The sequence below is a fragment of the Rhinolophus sinicus genome, linkage group LG10, assembly GCF_036562045.2.
Source record: "Rhinolophus sinicus isolate RSC01 linkage group LG10, ASM3656204v1, whole genome shotgun sequence".
Taxonomy (NCBI): Eukaryota; Metazoa; Chordata; class Mammalia; order Chiroptera; family Rhinolophidae; genus Rhinolophus; species Rhinolophus sinicus.
In genome coordinates, this window is record NC_133759.1 from 81,710,854 (window position 1) to 81,728,808 (window position 17,955).

The window sequence follows — 17,955 nt, forward strand, 5'->3', positions numbered from 1 at the left end:
GCTTCTCCCCAGAGTCCCATGAGCACCCCCCTTCTCTCTGCCTGTCTAAATCTGTCCACCAGAGACCCGCTCTTTACTCAGTCGGGAGGGGTCTGCCTGACGGGGCATCGTCGTCGTTGAATAACAGTAATAACATCAATGAACATTTATTGAATGCTTTACAATGTGCGAGGCTCTGCTCAGTATTTTACATGCCTGATCTCTTCATTTTCCCAGCACCCTGTGGGGTATAGATTACTCATTTTACCCCTATTTTACAGTAAAGGAAACTGAGGCAAAGAGAGGTTGTCACCTGCCCAAGGTTACGTGGCCAATGAGTAGATGAGCCTATATTTAAATCCAATTAGTATGTCTTATTAAAATCTCTGTTCTGAAATCCCAATTGTGGTTTGTCCCACTAAATTGGAACAGAGTGTCTGGGAATTGGGAACTGGCTGGGAGTGACGACATCAGGTAGGGAGGGTTCCTTCCCTGCTTCTCTCCAGAATCGCATGAGAACCGGCTGCCTACTCCACCTACACCCACCCACCCACTTCCTGCTGAACCTGGGGCTCCTGGGAAGAGATGCTGGCCCAGCTGGGGCCAGCTTTGGGGAGGTGGAGGCTGGGGAAATGGGACAGAGCTTCCTGAGAACAGAGTTTAGTGCCCCCTGTGGCTCATCTTGTGCATTGCAGGGGTGGGCATAAAGTGCACTGTCGCAAATGACCTTCACCTCCTGCCCTTGCACAGGTGCAGGGGCTGATGCGTACCTTGCCTGCTCCAGCTGTCAGAACTGCTGGGGGTTCACATCAGCCCTGTCTCTGCTCTGTGAATACAGCCCTAAGTGGGCTCCTGCCTCCTCACAGCAAAGCTGCCCTCACCCAGCTTTCCACAGAGGCCAGTTCTGCAACCTCCAACTGCAGGTCTCAGTGCTTGCAGCCCAGAGGAATTTCAGCACATAAAATTAATGCTTTCTTTGGATTATTAGTCAGCCAAGTACTAGCCTTCCCACTGTGCATGTGCCTAGAATTGGGTTCTCTGACTCTTGAAAAGGAGGCATGGGCCTCACTTCCCAAAGAGCACTCAAAGGTCTCCTGACAGGAGGTGGGCTGTATGAGGCCGGCTGAGTCAGGGCTGAGCTGTGCTGTGCTGAGAAGCAGCCTTCTCTGCGGGGGCAGGTAGGTCCATCCAGGTGTGGCAAAAGCAAGGGGATTTGGCCTGAGGGGCCTGAGGCCCCTACGGGTAGGGCTAGGCAGCAGGGCTGCTGAACACAGCCAGACAGATGATGGCTTCCACGCAGTCTGACTGAACAGTCTAGGTGGCCAGGGGAAAAGTGCTGTAGGAGGAGGAGCCTGGATGTTCTTGAGCAAAGGAGTGACATGATGGGCAGTTAAGTTTAGAACAGTGGGAGTGTGCTGCTTAGGGAGTCAGGAAATCAACACGCGATGTTCCCTTCTAGATGATTCTGCACAGACCATGTCGCCCTCTCTCATGCAGTTGCCTCCTCTATAAATGGGACCACAGTGAGTTCTCTGCCTGTGGATGTGCAAGACCTTACAGACTCCAGTCTGATGATGAAGAAGAAAAAAGAACGAAGGCTGCGTTTAGGAGCAGCAGGCAGGCGTCTGGGCTGAGGAGTCCCATGTCCCCGCAATCCAGGGTGGTGTCGGAGGGCCCCCGAGGCAGAGAAGAAATGTGGCAGGGGTGTTTCCAGGATGAAGGAGACGATGAGCCCAGTGAATGCTGCCAGTGGTGGGGTGGGCACGACCTTCAGGGTCCAATGAGTCGGCACTGGCGTTCCTGGTGTGGGTACTGCTGAGGTGACAGGCTGGCAGGGTGGATAGCAGCAGTGTGGGGCGCCGTGAACGGAGGGGCCCCGCTGGGGAAGTAAGGGGAAGCACATGAGGTTGGCCCTCACGCCCTCGGGTGAGCAGAGAGAGGAGAGCTGGGGGCTGGGGAGGGAGCTGAAGATGACCCCTGGAAGACCGTGGCAGCCTGAGGTGTGCAGACACAGAGACTGACTGTGCTTGCTCCTTGGCGCCCTCTTTCTCCAGGACCGGCTGCCTGCCTAAACCTGAACCCAAAGGGGAAGAGGGGAAGAGGCTGGGCTGGTTTGGTCAATTCTGAAATGCCATCAGCTGGTGTTGCTGGCAAGGAAGTAAATGCTGAAGGAACCTTGGCAGTGGGCTGTTTGGGACCTGGCATGGGTGGGGGTGGGGTGTGTGTTTCTGCCACATGGGGCTCAGCCTTAGGAACTGCACCAGTGCAGGGGCGCTCTGGGCTCCGAGCTGGAGAGAAAAGCATGGTTTGATATAGATGCTGCACCCGGCAGGAAACCCAGCGTTTGCCTGGGGCTGAAAGAGTCAACAAGGCCTGACGGAGTTAGAATTGCATTGAGGGCACATTTGATAGGTGGAACTAGGGCCACAGGGGCCAGGTCAGGCTATGAGAGGAGCAAGAATTACTGGGAGCACAGGTTAGGTGGAGTTGGGCCGAGGCCGTTGTCTAGGTAACAGTGACACGGGGAGGCAGTCCAGGACTGAGGCCAGTGCCACCAGGGAGCGCAGGTCAGGCAATGCCAGCTGCCCCCACAACCCCTGAAGCTAATACTGTGGCAGAGGCTAGAAGAGGTGCAAGGTGGGTTAGAACCGGACAGACCCCCCTCTCCTGCCGGCAGGACCCCAGCAGTGACAGCAGAGGAGCAGCTTTGAGCATGGCCTTGGAATAGGACAGTCCTGGATTTGAGAAAAACGGAAAGCAAATGCAAAGTAAAAGCCCCTACCGCGCTCCACACTCTGACCTCTAAGTTTCTTGTGTTCTTTCAGAAACTGTGTGTGTTTATGTTTGTGTGTGTATCCTTTTCATTATACAAACAGCACTGCTATGTACCTTGCTTCAATCCCTCGCTTAATTTCTTGGCAACATGGAAGAGCCACCTAGTCCTTTTTAATGGCTGTTGTATTCTGTGATGTTGCATTTAGCTAATTGGTCTCCAGTTGACAGACATTGCAGTTAATGCTACTAGTTTGGGGTTATTTTGATACAGCAGCAATCAGTGTACACATATCTTTGAACACCAGAATTATTTCTGTTGAAAAATCCTAGTTACACATTTTCTGGGTCAAAGTGGTGTGTACCCCCACCCCAGTTCTCTTTCCAAGGGGTTCTACCAGTTCACACTCCTGCGAAGTGTCTGTGAGTTGTAGGAACACGAAGCTGTTGTGAGGATTAAATGAGATAATGTCTAAAGCTTTCAGCCAGTGTCTGCCACATCAGGCTGCAGGGCGGCACTCGCTGCAACCTGGGTCACTGTGGACGAGCAGCAAGTAAGGTGCTGGGCTGGGTTTCCCAGTCGGCTTGGGGGAGGGGGGGGTGACAGGACACAGTGGTCTGACGCAGCAGATGTCACCTTCGTTCACACCTCAGGAACCGCTGTGCCAGACACTGGCATGGGCATGGAGCGTGGAACCAGGAAGGCGCGCTCCCGCCTGCGATTATGTGCTAAGGGCTCCAGCATGGGCTGCTGGGCTCCTACTCCCCGCTGACTGGGTCTCTCTCTCCCTGCCCCTCCCCTGCTCCCAGTGTACGTGGTGGAACAGGAAAGGAAGAAGGACGACACTGGGTGTCAGGCGGCCCTGGCTGCGTGCTGGGCTGCTCTCTGCTGCTGCTGCCTCCTGGAGAACCTGGAATGAGCAGCCAAGACCCAGGTGTTCTCTCCAGGCACGCTGCCTCCTGTAACCGGAATAAACAACTAGTGCTGCACAGTTTCCATTTTTGCTGTCTTTGAAAAATACCTAATCTACAGACTTCTAGATTTTAGCACCTGTGAGAGGTGTGAAATAGTATCTCACTATTCTAATTTACCTTCTCTGATGACTAGTGACCTTGAACATAAAAATATACATTTTTGGTGATTTGCTTTTATAAATTTTGTGAAATGCTTGTATATACCGGGGGTGCCCAAAAAATGTATACAAGTGGACACTTTGGTCAACGTGGCTCAAGCAGTAGTTCACTGTAATCAGAAGTGTCTGGAAGCTGATGGTAACCACTTTGAGCATCTCTTGTAATTGCAGAAGTCAGACGTGACTTGTATGTATCTTTTGTTATGGGGATATGTTGAATATTACAATTTTAATAGTTTTCCTTTCTTAAAATGTATGTACATTTTTTTGGCACCCTCTGTATTCTTAGCCCCCCCCTTTTTTTTAACCTGTTTTTCTTCTTGATTTGTAGATCTTTAAAGATTCCACACACCAATTGTCACTTTTATAGACTTGCAAATATCTTCTCCCTATCTCTTAACCTTTCTTATATTTTCGAGTATGAACGTTTTTAAATGTCATGTGTATCAGTCTTTCCCTCATGCTTTGTGTATTTTAGTCATGAAAAATCATTTTCCATTCCAAGATCATAAAGATAAGCCTATATTTTCTTACTCAAATTTTTTTCACATAGACTTCCCAGTCTGCCTAAATATACTTTGGATCATGGTGTAGGATACGGTTTTCACTTTTTCCATTTTGGTAGCTCCAATACCGCTTAATGTTTAGGTCACCCTTTCCCCACTGATTTGACATGAGCTGTCATATACCAGGCTCCCAGATAGGAATGGGCTCGCTAAACCCGGGTCTGATATGCTGACCATCCACCCCACACGTGCACACACACACCTGTTTTTCTTCTTCAGAATTTTCTTGGCTCTTCTTGGCCTTTCACTCTTTAATCTGGATTTTAGGATGAGTGTGTCCATTTCTATGGAAAACTGCCATGTTTGGCTTTAACTGGAATGGCGTGTAACTTACGAGTAATTGGGGAAAGAATTGACGTATTTATGGGATTGTCTTCCTGTCCATTTATTTTTGTCTTTTATGTCCTTAAATAAAGTCGTTTTCTTCACACAGCTTTTGCATATCCTTTGTTGGTTTTAAAATTGGATTTGTTCTGAGGCACATTATATATTTTAATGCTATCGTGAATGAATTCTTTGTTTAAAATATTACATTTTTGGTGAAAATCATTTCTTCACTCCAGTGGGTCACAGATTAGAAGACTGTAACCCAGTTTATTACAGCATTGTCTTGGGGTGCCCTAAACTGTAGGAGTTCTTTGATTTGCCCTGTGCTTTCTCCCGGGGAACCACCCTCAGTCTATAAGGACCCACATTCAGTGAACGCTGAACAGCTCCAATGTGTTACATGATGGACCACACAGAACAGACCCCGTTCCTGCCCTCATGGGGCTTACACTCTGGGGGGGGGGGAAGACATTAAATAATCCCACAGATAATAATTGATAGTCTACTTTCCTATGAAGAGATGTAATTGCTGTGAAAACATAAAAAGAGGGACCATCTTGCACAGTCTGGGAGGGACCTAAAAGATGAATATGCATTAATAGGCAAATGGTTGTTGGAAGAACAGGTGTGAGGGCCCAATGGCAGGAGAGCACATGGCTCGTTTAAGAAACTAGGAGGGGAAATTGGTGTGGCAGAGATTAATGGGGTGTTGGAAGTAGATGAGAGATAGGCAGGCGCAAGAAAGAGATTTTGGTTTTTGTCCTGTGAGTGGTGGGAAGCCATTGAAGGATTTCAAGCAAAGGGCTGATGTGATCAAATTAGATTTTTAAGAGATCCCTGTGGCTTCCATGCAGAGAATGGTTTGGCAGGGGCTCAAGTTCACATAGTGGTGGTGGAGAGACATGAATGCATTTGAGATATTTGGGAAGTAAAATCAACAGGACTTGGTGATGGATTGGATATAGCGATTGAAGAAGAAAGGGAGAGTCGAGGATGACTCCTGGGCTTCTGACTGGAACTAGATGCATGGTGGTGGTGTTTGTGAAGGTTGGGAACAAGGAAACATACCAATGTTTGGTTGGGAGGAAGAAAATCAAGTTGAGCTCTAAACAAATTAGATTGAGGTGTCAAAGTGTCTATGAGACATTCAAGTGGAGACGTCACATAAGCAGTTGTATATATACACCTGGAACAGGGAGGAGAGGTTGGCCTAGAGATATAAATATGGAACACATTGGCATATTGGTGGTAACTGGCACTGTGGAAGTGAATAAAATTAATTTGGGTAGAAATAAGGAGGGAAAAGGTGGCAATGTCGGGCGACTGAGCTTTAAGGAAAACTGACCTGCAAAGGAGTTGGAGATGGAAAACCAGGGGAATGGGGTGTCTTGAAAGTACAGAGAATTTATATTAAGAAGAGGGAGTGATCAGGAGCATTGAATGTTGCTGGGAGGTCAGGTTAAGGTAAAACTCAGAAATGTCCATTGGACTTAGCCACACTATTGTCACTGAGGGGTGGACTTCTCTCCAGGTCCTATTCTGGGAAGGACACCAATAGAGGGAAAGATAAGACTGCTGGGACAAGAAGACAGGGCTCCTCAGGCCTGGAGGAAGGCAGACATTTGTGTAGGCATGGAAGAGATGAGCTCAGAGGTGCAAAGAACCAGCTGGGCATGGAGGCGAGGAATCCCTGCTAAACTGAAGAGAAGCATGCAACAAAACATCACGTTCCAGAAAGGCCAGATGCTAAGGAAGGCTAATGTCACGCAACTTTGAACCTAGACAGAGAAGATATTGCTCCTCAAGCAGAATGTGTCCCCTGGGGTGTTTGGTTGTTGGAGGGTCCAGCATGTAGATAACCAAGTATATGGCCATCCATGATGTGGGGTGGCCCTTCTGAACAGCAGCAACAGTATAGATCCTTCATGACCACCATTTCAGATAATTTTCAGATTTTTCTCATATAAATCTTTTCTAAAGGAACTTTACATACAACTCCGTGTGGGAAGGAGATACTATGGAATTGCGGTTGAGGCAAAGAGGGACCACCCCTACCTTTCTATGGAACCTCCCGGTGACCGGAGGAATACATTTGAAAGCCTTTGGTCTTTCTGGATTTTCCAGTACATTCGGCCACGGGCTATTCGAGCTGGATGGCATTTGCCCTGGAACGTCCCTCTAGGAAACTGCCTAACAGGCGAGATCATCAGTGTCTGTTGTGAAGGTCTGGTGGGTACTTGGCTGCTGAGTTGTTTCCACTTTTTGGTGATTATAAATTTATGTGCAGGTTTTTGTGTGAACGTTAAGTTTTCATTTCTCTAAGGGGAATGGAATACCCAGGAGTGGGATTTCTGTATATGATTAAGTGTATGTTTAAAAAACTGCTACTGTTTTTCCCAGTCGCTGTACCATTTTGCATTCCCATCAGCAATGAATGAGAGTTCCGGTTGCTCTGTATCCTCACCAGTACTTGATATTGTATTTTTTCATTTTAGCCATTCTGATAGAATAGTGGTATCTCACTGTGGTTTTAATTTGCATTTTATAAATGGTTAATGATGTCATGTATTTATGTGCCCTCCTTATGTCCTCTTTGGTGAAATGTCTGTTCAAGTGTTTTGCCTACTTTTAAATTGAGTTGTTTTCTTATTGCGGAGCTTTAAGTCTAGATATTCTACATATAAATCCTTTGGCTGTTATGCCCTTAACAGTGTCTTCCACAGAGCAAAAGTTTAACATTTTGATTAAATCCAATTTATCTTTTTTTCTAGAGCGTGCTTTTGGTATCAGGTCTGAGAACTCCTGGCCTAACCCCAGGTCATGAAGATTCTCTCCTGTTTTCTTCTAAAAGTTTTATAGCTCTATGTTTTACATTTAAATCTATGATCCATTTTGGGTTAATTTTTATATAAAATATGAAGGTTTAAAATGGTTTTTAGTTTTTTGCATGCCCAAGTTTTCAGTGTTTGAGAACTCTCTCCATTGAATTGCTTTTGCGTATTTGTCAAATATCAGCTGACCATCTTCATGTGCGCCTGTTACTTTTCTCTCAATTCTGTTCCTTTGATCTGCGTCAGTACTTTTGCCAAACACCGTAACTGTCGTTAGTGTAGCTTTATAGTAAATCTTAAAATAAGGTAGTGTGATTCCTCCAACTTGATTCTTTTTCAAAATTGTTTTATTCTAGTTCTCTTGCCTTTCCATGAATTTTAGAATCAGTTTATCTACAAAACATACTGCTAGAATTTTGATTAGAATTGGGTTAAATTCGTAGGTGATTGTGGGGCCTGATGGGTGGGTATGTCAGTGGGATTGCCGGCTCGCTCGCTTGCCCGCTCCCATGTGCCATAACCTTTACTGACGCAGGCTGTACTGCTCCTTCCTTTGCTATGTTGCGATTATTCCAGAGTTAAACCCCCAGCTTGACTGATTACGTTGGTGTCTGAAGTTTGACAGTAAATGAGGTGTGGTCTACACATTGGGTAGGAACAGCCATGAAGAGATGACCAGCCAGTTGAGGGGCTTGTGGGCCAGGCCATGCTCCGGGTCAGGTCAGCCAGCCTCGGTCTCCTTGAGCCTCACTTCTGGGCAGGCTGTGAACAAGACCGGGCCCCGTAGGCCAGCCATTAGCGGCTCACAGAACTGCCGTGGACTGGGCGTGATCAGAGCTCTCTAGATGTCCCTTCATTTCTGCTGGCTGGCATGGCAGCCCCACTCATACTTATTTCTCCAAATGCTGCATGAGAAATATATACATGACACAATTGCTTCCTCCTTTCTGCTTAGTAATGTCACCCATGGCATCAGGCTTCTTATACTTGCTGGCCCCGTCCCCATTGATCTTTAGTGACACTGTCCCAGCTCTGGTCTGTCTGAGGCAATGGTCCAGTCAGACCTCCAGTGGAAGAATGCGGTGTCGAGTAATGAATGGCCTATTGCGTGTTTTCTGTCCCGTGTGCTCCTGCCGTCATTGCCCTTCCATCCCTCCCCCGTCTCGTAGCTGACTTCAGGCGAAAAGAAGTGGCTGCTTTCCAAACTAAATGAGAAACATGGGCTATTCCGAGGTGTCTCTTCCCTTCTAGGTTTATCGAATGAGAATGAGATTATTCAGTCAAGTCTGTGCAACAGAAGTGGGGCTGTCACCTTAGCAAACCATGAGGCTGCCTTTCCGTGGCTTATTTTCTACTCTTGCCAGCATGAGGCTCTTGGTTTTCTCCTCAGATTGACAAAAAACTGAAATTATCTGCAAGTCTTTCATTTGATAAACTCATGTGAATAGAGCCCCCCACCCCAAACTATTCAGCCCTCCTGTCAGCTTGCAGCAAGCGTGTCTGGATGTGTGGGTCCCTGCTCTGGGCCTGGGTGCTTGCTGCCGGGCCAGCAATCACACGTAGATGCCACATCAGAACGGCTGGCACCTCAGCTCTTTAGTTCTATGGACATAAACAGTGGAGTGTCTATCAAGTTATGAAGAATAATGCGTGAAAGGCACTATATGATCTTATTATTTAAGAATCCCCATGATGCAATTCTCCTGTTTACACATGGACATCATTCTCTTCTTGACCTGTCTTAGTGATACCAGCCTTCGTGCTCATCATTTTCCCCATGTTATCTAAGGCAGCAGCTTCCACAACTGCCTTTCCCTCCTAGAGAGGAGGAAGCAGGTGGCTCCAAGTGACTTACGTGAGGTGACCCAGCAATGGAAGAACAGAGCCAGGACCCAGCTCAGGTCTGCCTGCCTCCCAAGTCGGTAGCAGGGAGGTGGGCCCTGGTTTTGACCTCTTCTTTTGTTGGTGGGGGAAAATCCCTTATTTTCTGTTATTTAAGGGGGGCGAGTTCCCCTTCCCACTTGTAGAGTAGTGTCATGGTCTTTACTGGAGGGTTATCTTTGGTCAGCTCCCAGCCCTGCGTTGAGTGTCACATGAGGAGAGTGACGTGCACTTGTGCAGCCTCTCCATTGGGGAGGTGGGAGGAGGAGGATGGTCCTTTCATTTGAATATTCTGTGACCATGGACAGAAAATGCCGTGGCTCCCTTGCCCCATTTCTGTATTTTTTCCTAGACTGAAAAACGAATGGAGAGAGCTGCCTCTCTAAAGACACATTCTTGTCCCAGAGAATTAAGTCCCTTTCCTGAGATTGAATGAACGAGGCCACCAGTCCTTCTGGCATTTCTGAGATCCAGCTGTGGGCTGACCATTTGCCCATTCTCTCCGTGTTTCACAGCCTGTTCTTCCCGCAGGCCTCCGTGGCTGTGTGATCTGGAGAGCCAGGGCCTCCGCACACCCAGGCAGCTGCTCAGCCGAGGGAGGGTTTCCGTACTCTCCCTTTAGCTAAGGAACTGGATGTTTCTAAACATTCCACTTCTCCAGTCTCTGGGGGGTCTCAACTGCGTCCCTAGCCCCCAGCACACACAGCCTCTCCCCTGGGTACCTGTGGGCAGCTGTGCTCAGTGTGGACTGCCAGCTCCTCCACTTCTGTGGTCCTGTGATGATGTGGGACCACACGTACAAATACCAACCTGAGTATGAATTGATTAAAGGAAGCCCTCCCTGCACACAGACCCAGAAGAAGAAAACAGATTTCTGGTGGTTTCTCCTGTAGGATGTCATCACACTGTGGCTCCTAGTTATTAAGTCCTTCCTCCTTCACTTTATGCCAGGCCCTGAGCCAAGCACTTTACACTGTCTTGTTTTTGTCACAAAACATAGGCTCTTAGGCACTACTCTCCCCCACCCCACCCCCCCACCCCCACCTTTGCAAGTGAGAGGAACTGGGACACAGGGCCGTGTTCAGAGTCACACAACCTGTCGTTGGCAGTCTCAGCTCTGGAACTTGGGCAGCACCCCTCCAGAGCCTATGTACATAGCTGCTGTCTTTAGACAATGAAGGAAGGTCTGACGTAGATCTCTTGATGGGGCGGGTCCAGCCACCCCTCCTCCCCCAGGGGGTGCCTTGTACTGGGCTAGCACCTTCAGTCGCCTGCCTGGAGAGTGCTGAGGGGCTGCCAGGAGGCACCCTGAAATTCACTGCCTCCCGCTTTACTGCTGCACCAGGTCATTGTGAGGTAATGGGCCCTGACTCTCTGGGGGCCACTCTGGAGCAGGGTGAGGCCTTTCACCCCTCCATACATGGCCACAGAGGTGGGCCCCGGTCTGATTTGAAGTGAGCCTCATCTGGATGTGCAGAGCGCACTGGACCAGGAGGCGGGAGGGTTGCATAACAAGCTGGGACCTGCCTTTGATTCACTGTGCGACCTCAGTCAAGTTACTTCCCTACTTTAAGATCAGCATCCTCTTGCTACTAAAAAATGAGTGGCCACTGTGATCCCCAAGGCGGTTTCACCTGCAGTTCTACCATCTAAGATGATCTCAGTTGTTCCAGGGTCTACAACCAACCCTGTCCTAGTAGCGCCCGCCGGTCTAGCCCAAGGGTAGGGTCATAGGAGTGGTGGCCGTGCAGTCCTGCTTATCAGACGGGCACAAGGTGTCCAAGTGCACTTAACTGGTTTTGTTGTTTGTGAAAAATTTTGCTATCAAGTCTACTCTTCATAGGACAGGGCTCAAGTGCAAGCTGGCCGGGGGTGACTGGGTCCCATGCGTCCTCTGGACGCTCTGGGTGAGACAGGCCTGGGAACTCTCATCAGTTTCATTTTTGGTGTTGGATGAGACAGCTGCTTGGTTTTGTCTAGCGGCTGCGTCCCTCACAGAGTAGTGACAGCTGCACTTCTGGAGATCTCAGAACAGGGACCCACACCCCTTCCACACCACTCACTGTCTGGAGAGGGCTGAATAGCTGATCAGTGACACGTCAGCAAGCAGGTGACCCGCTTGGCTGTTCTACCTTAGAGTGGGTATCTTAGGACACTGAAGCAGGGAGAGGGACAGACTTGGGAGACGTGGCCTTCCCTAACGCACAGCTCAACAGAAGAGACCATGAGGCCAAGGTGGAGCTGCGAGAGGCGTGAGGAGCAGGACAGGCCTGTCCCGGGAGGCCCGGGAGGCCCCGAACTTGGCAAGCAAAGGCAGCGGCTGCTGCAGAGCCTGGGCCGAAGCTGTGCCAGTGCCGCCAGCCCACGTCCCGCCTCCCTGTGGAGGAAGAGGACAGTGGAAGATTTCCTGAGCTCTCCTGCCTCTCCTCCCCAGCCTCCAGAGAAAAAAACTACACTCTCTGTCGCCTCTATTCCTGGCTACCCTTTCTCCCATCACTCTCGCCCTCAGCACACTTACCTGATGAGCAGGTGACACAGTGGCACTGCCTTTAGGACATCTTTTCTGACCAGGGCCGCCCCGGGATATGGGTAATAAAATGACCCCACTGCACATGCACGTCCAGCGAAAGCTGAAGAGTCTTCAGCCAGTTGTGCACCCTCCTCTGGCTGGCATGGAAGGGACAGGACCTGCCCGGCCGCGATCTTGAGATCCTGCTTAGTTCCCAAATGCTTCAAGATTTCCCCTCCCTTCCTGCCTCTTGGTCTGAACAGCAGGAGGGCTGTCCCCGGCATCCTCTGATCGAAGGGGCAGGCTGGGCTGCTTCTGTTGGCCTAGATGCTCAAGGTGGGCTGAGGGCAGCTGGGTGAGCAGGCTACAGGCCTGCTGCCTCTGGCAACGCTGTTATCTGGGTGCTTCCTAGGTGCGTGGCTGTGGTGGTCTTAGCAAAATGAAGATCAGCCCTGGGTGCTATCACTGGGCGGGGCTGTGACAGCCCAAGGTGGCTTCTTAATTCCTGGAGCAAGAAAGTCTCAGAACTCTCTAGGAGGCCCAGGCTTTTTATTTGCTTCTCATTATTAGCCCTCCTGCGTTATAACTGTGTACAGATGCAAGGGCCTAATAAGGGCCCATTACCAGCACCTGATTAATCATTAAAACTGAGCTGAGCAAGTAAAGGTTTCAGATTCCAGGAAAGGGCTGACTGAGGAATTGGAGCCTTCAGCTAAGAAGGCCTCTGCTCACATTTCTTGCAAGTCATCTCTGCCCTGGCCCCTGGGTGTCCTGGAACTCCACTGGCCAATTGCTGGGCCAGACCAGGTTTTGTGAATGGCAGCCCTGGGCCTTGGGACTGTTGGCTGATGTGTCTGGTGGGCTAGGCTATAGTGGACTGGTGGCCCTAGAGGACAGGCTGGTGGCCCTGGAGAAGACCCCAGGGCCTGGTGGGCAGGCAGTTGGGCACAGGGGGCTGTATGCCTCCAAGCATCTCCCATCTATCTTCCTCTGCCAGAGCCTTTCTGACCGTCGGGGCCTCTGGGTCACACCTGTAGCTCCTACACCCCTCCCTGCACTTCCCCAGCCGCCACTCACTCTCTCTCTGCTGCACTTGGATTCATGAGGCAAAGCTCTGAGTACCAGCTCCCCTGCAGGCCCTACCCTGGGCTGAGGCTGACAACAGTGAGGGCTGGTGCCAAAGGGCTGTTTGGGGGCAAGAGACACAAGCCGGTAAAGGGTCCCCTAGACCTGATCTCCAATTCATCTGTAGTTTTCTGGGAATAGAATCCCTGTGTGCCTGGGGCCAGGGCACAAGTACCTCGCACTGGCTGATTAGGGTGGTCTTGGCTACTGAGATGAGACGCTAGACAGTGAACAGGAGGGTGGGCCTTTTGGCTGGTGTGTATATAAACCCGCCTGTGACGCCCTGCCCCTGGCCCCAGGCTGGCCATGGGGTCGGGGGGGCACTTCATCTCCAAGAAGGACCTCAACCTGATCAGCACCAGAACTCTCCCCACCTGGGTGGGCACCGAAGGCTGAGCAGCCCAGAAAGGCAGTGCCTGCACTCACCCCCACCCATTGCTCTTCGGCCCCTCCTCTTTCCCCCCTTTTTAAACCTTTTATTTTGAAATAACTTTAGACGTACAGAAGAGTTGCAGAGATGGTCTAGTTTTTGTATACTGTTCACCCATCTTACATAACCATGGTTCTGCCCGTTTATGCCCTGCTTGCCAGAAGAGGCCAGTGGCCAGGCAGGCCCAGGTGGGCATCACCCACTGGGATCACCTCTGCCTCAGCTCCTGTCGGTAACCAGTACTGCGAGTGAAGCTTCAGGGTACACAGGTCCCCTGGCTTCAAGTACCCAGGGAGGGTGACATGCCCGGGACTCAGGCAGCATGGGCAGTGTAGGAGCTCTCAGATTCACCCACTGGGTGGCAGAGATGGGACAGGTGGCAAAGTGAAAGGTGAGCGGTGGCCCCTGGGGTAGGGTGGTATCCTGGGGCCGACTGAGCCATGCAGCTCAGGGCAGGACCTCTGACCCTCCAGGTAGGGAGGGCATCTACCGTGTTTCCTGAAAATAAGCCCCGGTTAAGACATCAGCCAGACGGACGCATTTAGTACATTATGACGATGTTCCAGAAGATGACATGACTGTATTTGAATAAATGTAGATTGTTGTACATGAAAAAATAAGACATCACCTGAAAACATGCCCGAATGTGTCTTTTGGAGCAAAAATTAATATAAGACCCGGTCTTATTTTCGGGGAAACACGGTAGGAAGATACAGTTGTGAACTACGCCATTTCTAGGCCCCACAGTGGGTGCCATGAGGAGCTGTGAGGCCGTCCTCAGTGCTTTCTCCTGGGCCAGTCACCCTGCTTTGGGTGACTGAAAAGCAAGGAAAGCACAAGTCACTCTTACCTCCAGACCTACCCCTCCACCCCTCATCTTCTCACCAGTTTGGGGGCAGAGGTTCTGTCCTCAGCTACTGGAAAGGAAAAAGTCATAGGGCTTTGGAAGACTTGGTGCTCCAGGAAATAACTGACTGGGGTTTCGAAGGCATGTCCAGCACGAACAAGCTGTCACGGCTGAGGCGGCCTCTGTCTGAAGTCCCCTGGTCTGTAGCCAGACTGACTGACTAACCTCTGCAGGCACCTGTGTGGGAGTAATGAGCTCCAAGTCCCTATTGCCCCAGGTTTTGGACTGTGTCATGTGAAATACGCCCTGGCAAGGACAAACTGGAATAAACGAGAAAGGTGATAAGAGATGCAAGACAGGGACATTTTCGTTTCCTGACTAAGCTGCCTGAGGTTCAGTGGTTCTGACAGGAAGGGAAGCGGTAAGGAGACAGGTGTCCCAATACCCGTACCACAGGGTTGTGACGACTGAGTGGTCCTGTTATGGGAGCACCTCTCACATAGCCCCCCCAAACTCGGGCTGCACCTCAGGCCTGGATCAAGCAGGCCTGGATCTAGAGCCGGCAGGGAGGGGGCCTTTCTGTCCCAGGGGCAGCAGAGTCAGTGCTCCAGCAGGGAGAATACAGGAAGGGATTCGCGAATCTGCAGCCAATTGTGTCCTTGGTTTCGCTGCCCACGCAGGATGGGGAGAGACTGGGGACTTGGGCCAGTGACACCCTGCCTGAGGCGTTCCTGCTGCAGTGACCCCAGCGTCTGGAGGGCCCAGGCCTTCAGTGGGCGGGGTGGACTCTGGCCGGTGTGACAGAGGACTGTCCTGGAGCCCATTTCCTCCTGGTCCCTTCTCTATCCTGGGTGGGCCTGGGCACGACTAGCTTGCCAAAGGCTTGGGTCCAGATCCTGCCCGGTCATGTGGGCTTAAACAAGCTACTGAACCTCTGAAAGCCTGGAGTTCCTTACCTGTGAAATAGGAATGGTGGTGATATCTAGCTCGAGGTTATTGTTAGGACTAAATCAGGCACTAACATACCTTATCAGGCCTCAGAATACTATGCAGCTGTCTTCTCCTCGGACTAGGCTTCCCTGCTGAGTCTTGGCTACCAGACCCAGAACAACTCTGCCTGTTACTGAGTGGGGCCAAAAGAAAGCAGCTGAGATGAAACCTGTGCCCAGAGAGAAGGAAGGGGAAGTCTCTGTGGAGGGCAGTTGATACAATGGGAGAACTTGGGAAGCTCACTACTAACCGGGCGATTCTAGCTACTATCCCAGGCTCCAGAGAGAGGAGGTATAAAAATAGATACACAAAAATAGAACTGAAAGAAGACTGCCAAAGGACTGGTTTAATTTATAAGATTCATGTGTTCGTGAACTTTCGAAGAGTTTAAAATCCTTAATGCCTGTAACTGAGTTTCATGTTGGTTGTTTTGAAAGTTTCTTAAAAGTGGCCACAGAGTCTCTGAGGTCACAGTTGACCATCAGCCATGTTAAGTGTGTCCTTACGGGAAGAGGCTGATGTTGGCCACAAGTAAGCTGATGAGTGAAGGGTAGTTGGGGTCCTTCTTGACCTGTGGATTTGTTTTGCACTCAAATCTCTTAATAGAGCACTTAGTCCTGGCAGGGCTCAGATTTCCAACTCAATTCTGAGGAAAGGCAAGAGTGTCAGGCTCCAGCCATCCATCCCCCGTGACCAGGTTTTCATCCCTGCCTCCCACTGCTTGGTGTGAAAGTTTAGAGGTTGGGGCACATTATGATACTGTGTATTGCCCAGGTACAAAAAACTAAGATTCTTGGTTATTCTTTGAGGGCCTAAAGCCCCCTTTCAGGAGAGTTTGGTTATGCTCTCAGTCTTGGGAGATGGCTTAGCTGTATCTGAGAAAACACTCCCACCCAGTTCTCTGCAGGGCCTGGGACAAGGTGCTGCCTGGTTAATAAACCAAGCTGGGTTAGCCAGCTCTGCTCAGACAGCAATGGGCACTCCTCACTTACTCTGGCTGCCTTGGTGCGAGGCAGCTATACAGGTTCCCTGGGGGTGAGTGTCCCTAGGAGAAGCAGGGAAAGTAGCCGAGGAGCTCAGCGGCCTTCCTCCATTCACCTGCAGTCAGAAAGGCTGCGCCCGTCACTCGGTGGCTTTCGGTGCTGTAGCCCCCCCCTTGGTCTGGGATGTGTGGGCTCTGTAGGGCCCAGGGTTTGTGCCAGTTCACTCTCAGCCTCTCTCTTCTCCAGTGTATGTGGTGGAAGACCAAAGAAGGGATGACTTGGGCCCATCCTCCTGCCTCACAGCCTGCTGGACTGCCCTGTGTTGTTGCTGTCTCTGGGACATGCTTACCTGACCGGCCCGACCCTGCTGTCCTGCCAGCTCCGCTGCCGCCTCAGGTGTGCCCGCCCCATCTCTTCTTCTGATTGCTGAAATAAATGACTAGCTCTGCACGGACACTTCCACCTTCAATACAGTGGGGTTCTAGATTTAGTAGGGGTTGCTGCTGTTTAATTCAGTGACTTGATCTTTCTAATGTTCGAAATCCATTTCTTATTGGCCTTTCACAAATGTGCTAAATGACACTCCTTTTGTTTTTGTTTTTTTTTGGCCAAAGGCTTTTGAAATATATATTTATAATTTTTAAATTATACATTCAAGGTAGTGGCATAATGTAACATACCATTGAATGATTTCTTTGCTAACACCCTGGATGTTTCAATAAATTTGTCTAAACCTCAACTGTCTGAATTATTCCAGATAAAAACCTAAGTCCTGGGGTCCTCAGCTAGTGGCCACTGTCCAGTATATGATGAGGGGCCCATTTACCTTTCCATTCTGGCTGCTACATAAGCACTGTGGGTGCTATTAGGAAAGTAGAACCCGAGGCTGGGTGTCCTTCAGCCAGGTCGTGGGGCCCTCACTGAGCTAGCATCTCACCCTAGTCCCACTCAGAGATGGGCTCACCGTGGAGCCATACCTGAGTTCACCCACAGCCTAGGAGAGGGCCTCTTGGTAACTGGGGGCTCCCACTCTGGAAGGAGAGCGGGAGCCCCCAGTCAGCGGGCGGCCAGACCCAAAGCTTTCTTTTCCTGATTTCTCCGCCCAACACCCCCGCTCCCTCCATACACAGAGAGAAAAGAGCTGTCATATAATACAAACGAGTCAGCCAAGCCACCCATCTCAGCTTGGGCCACAGGGTGGCGCTGCGCTGCCACAGCAGCGAGTCTGACTTGCCCTCAGCCAGCCTGCCCTGCCAGCCCAGAGAGGCTGCAGATAATTACCAACGGGCTCTCTTAAAAACAAACAAAAAGCCATGATTTTGTAGCATCACCTGATTTCTGTGGAGTAACTGGTCCCTCCACAGCTGATTTCAAACTACCATGATGTCCTGAACGCTGGGAAGAGAAGTGTGGCAGTGCCCCATTAGGCAGTATTTCCACCATCCAGACACAACAGACTGTCAACCTCAAAAACACAGATAAGGACCAGATAGAGTAATTGCGAAGGGGTAAATTTTAAATATCTATTGCCCTTATTTTTAATATGATTTCATCGTAAAGTTACATCATTTAATTTTTAGTA

The 17,955-nt window shown here is 50.1% G+C and overlaps 1 long non-coding RNA gene across 1 annotated transcript in view; it reads left to right on the top strand.

Moving 5' to 3' along the window:
• The window catches only part of LOC141567273 (uncharacterized), a 53,634-nt gene extending 36,522 nt beyond the window's left edge, over positions 1-17,112 (top strand). The window contains exon 3 of the long non-coding RNA XR_012489802.1: positions 16,620-17,112. This is a non-coding gene — a long non-coding RNA (uncharacterized LOC141567273). The remainder of the gene's footprint in view (positions 1-16,619) is intronic.
• Positions 17,113-17,955: the final 843 nt, after the last annotated feature.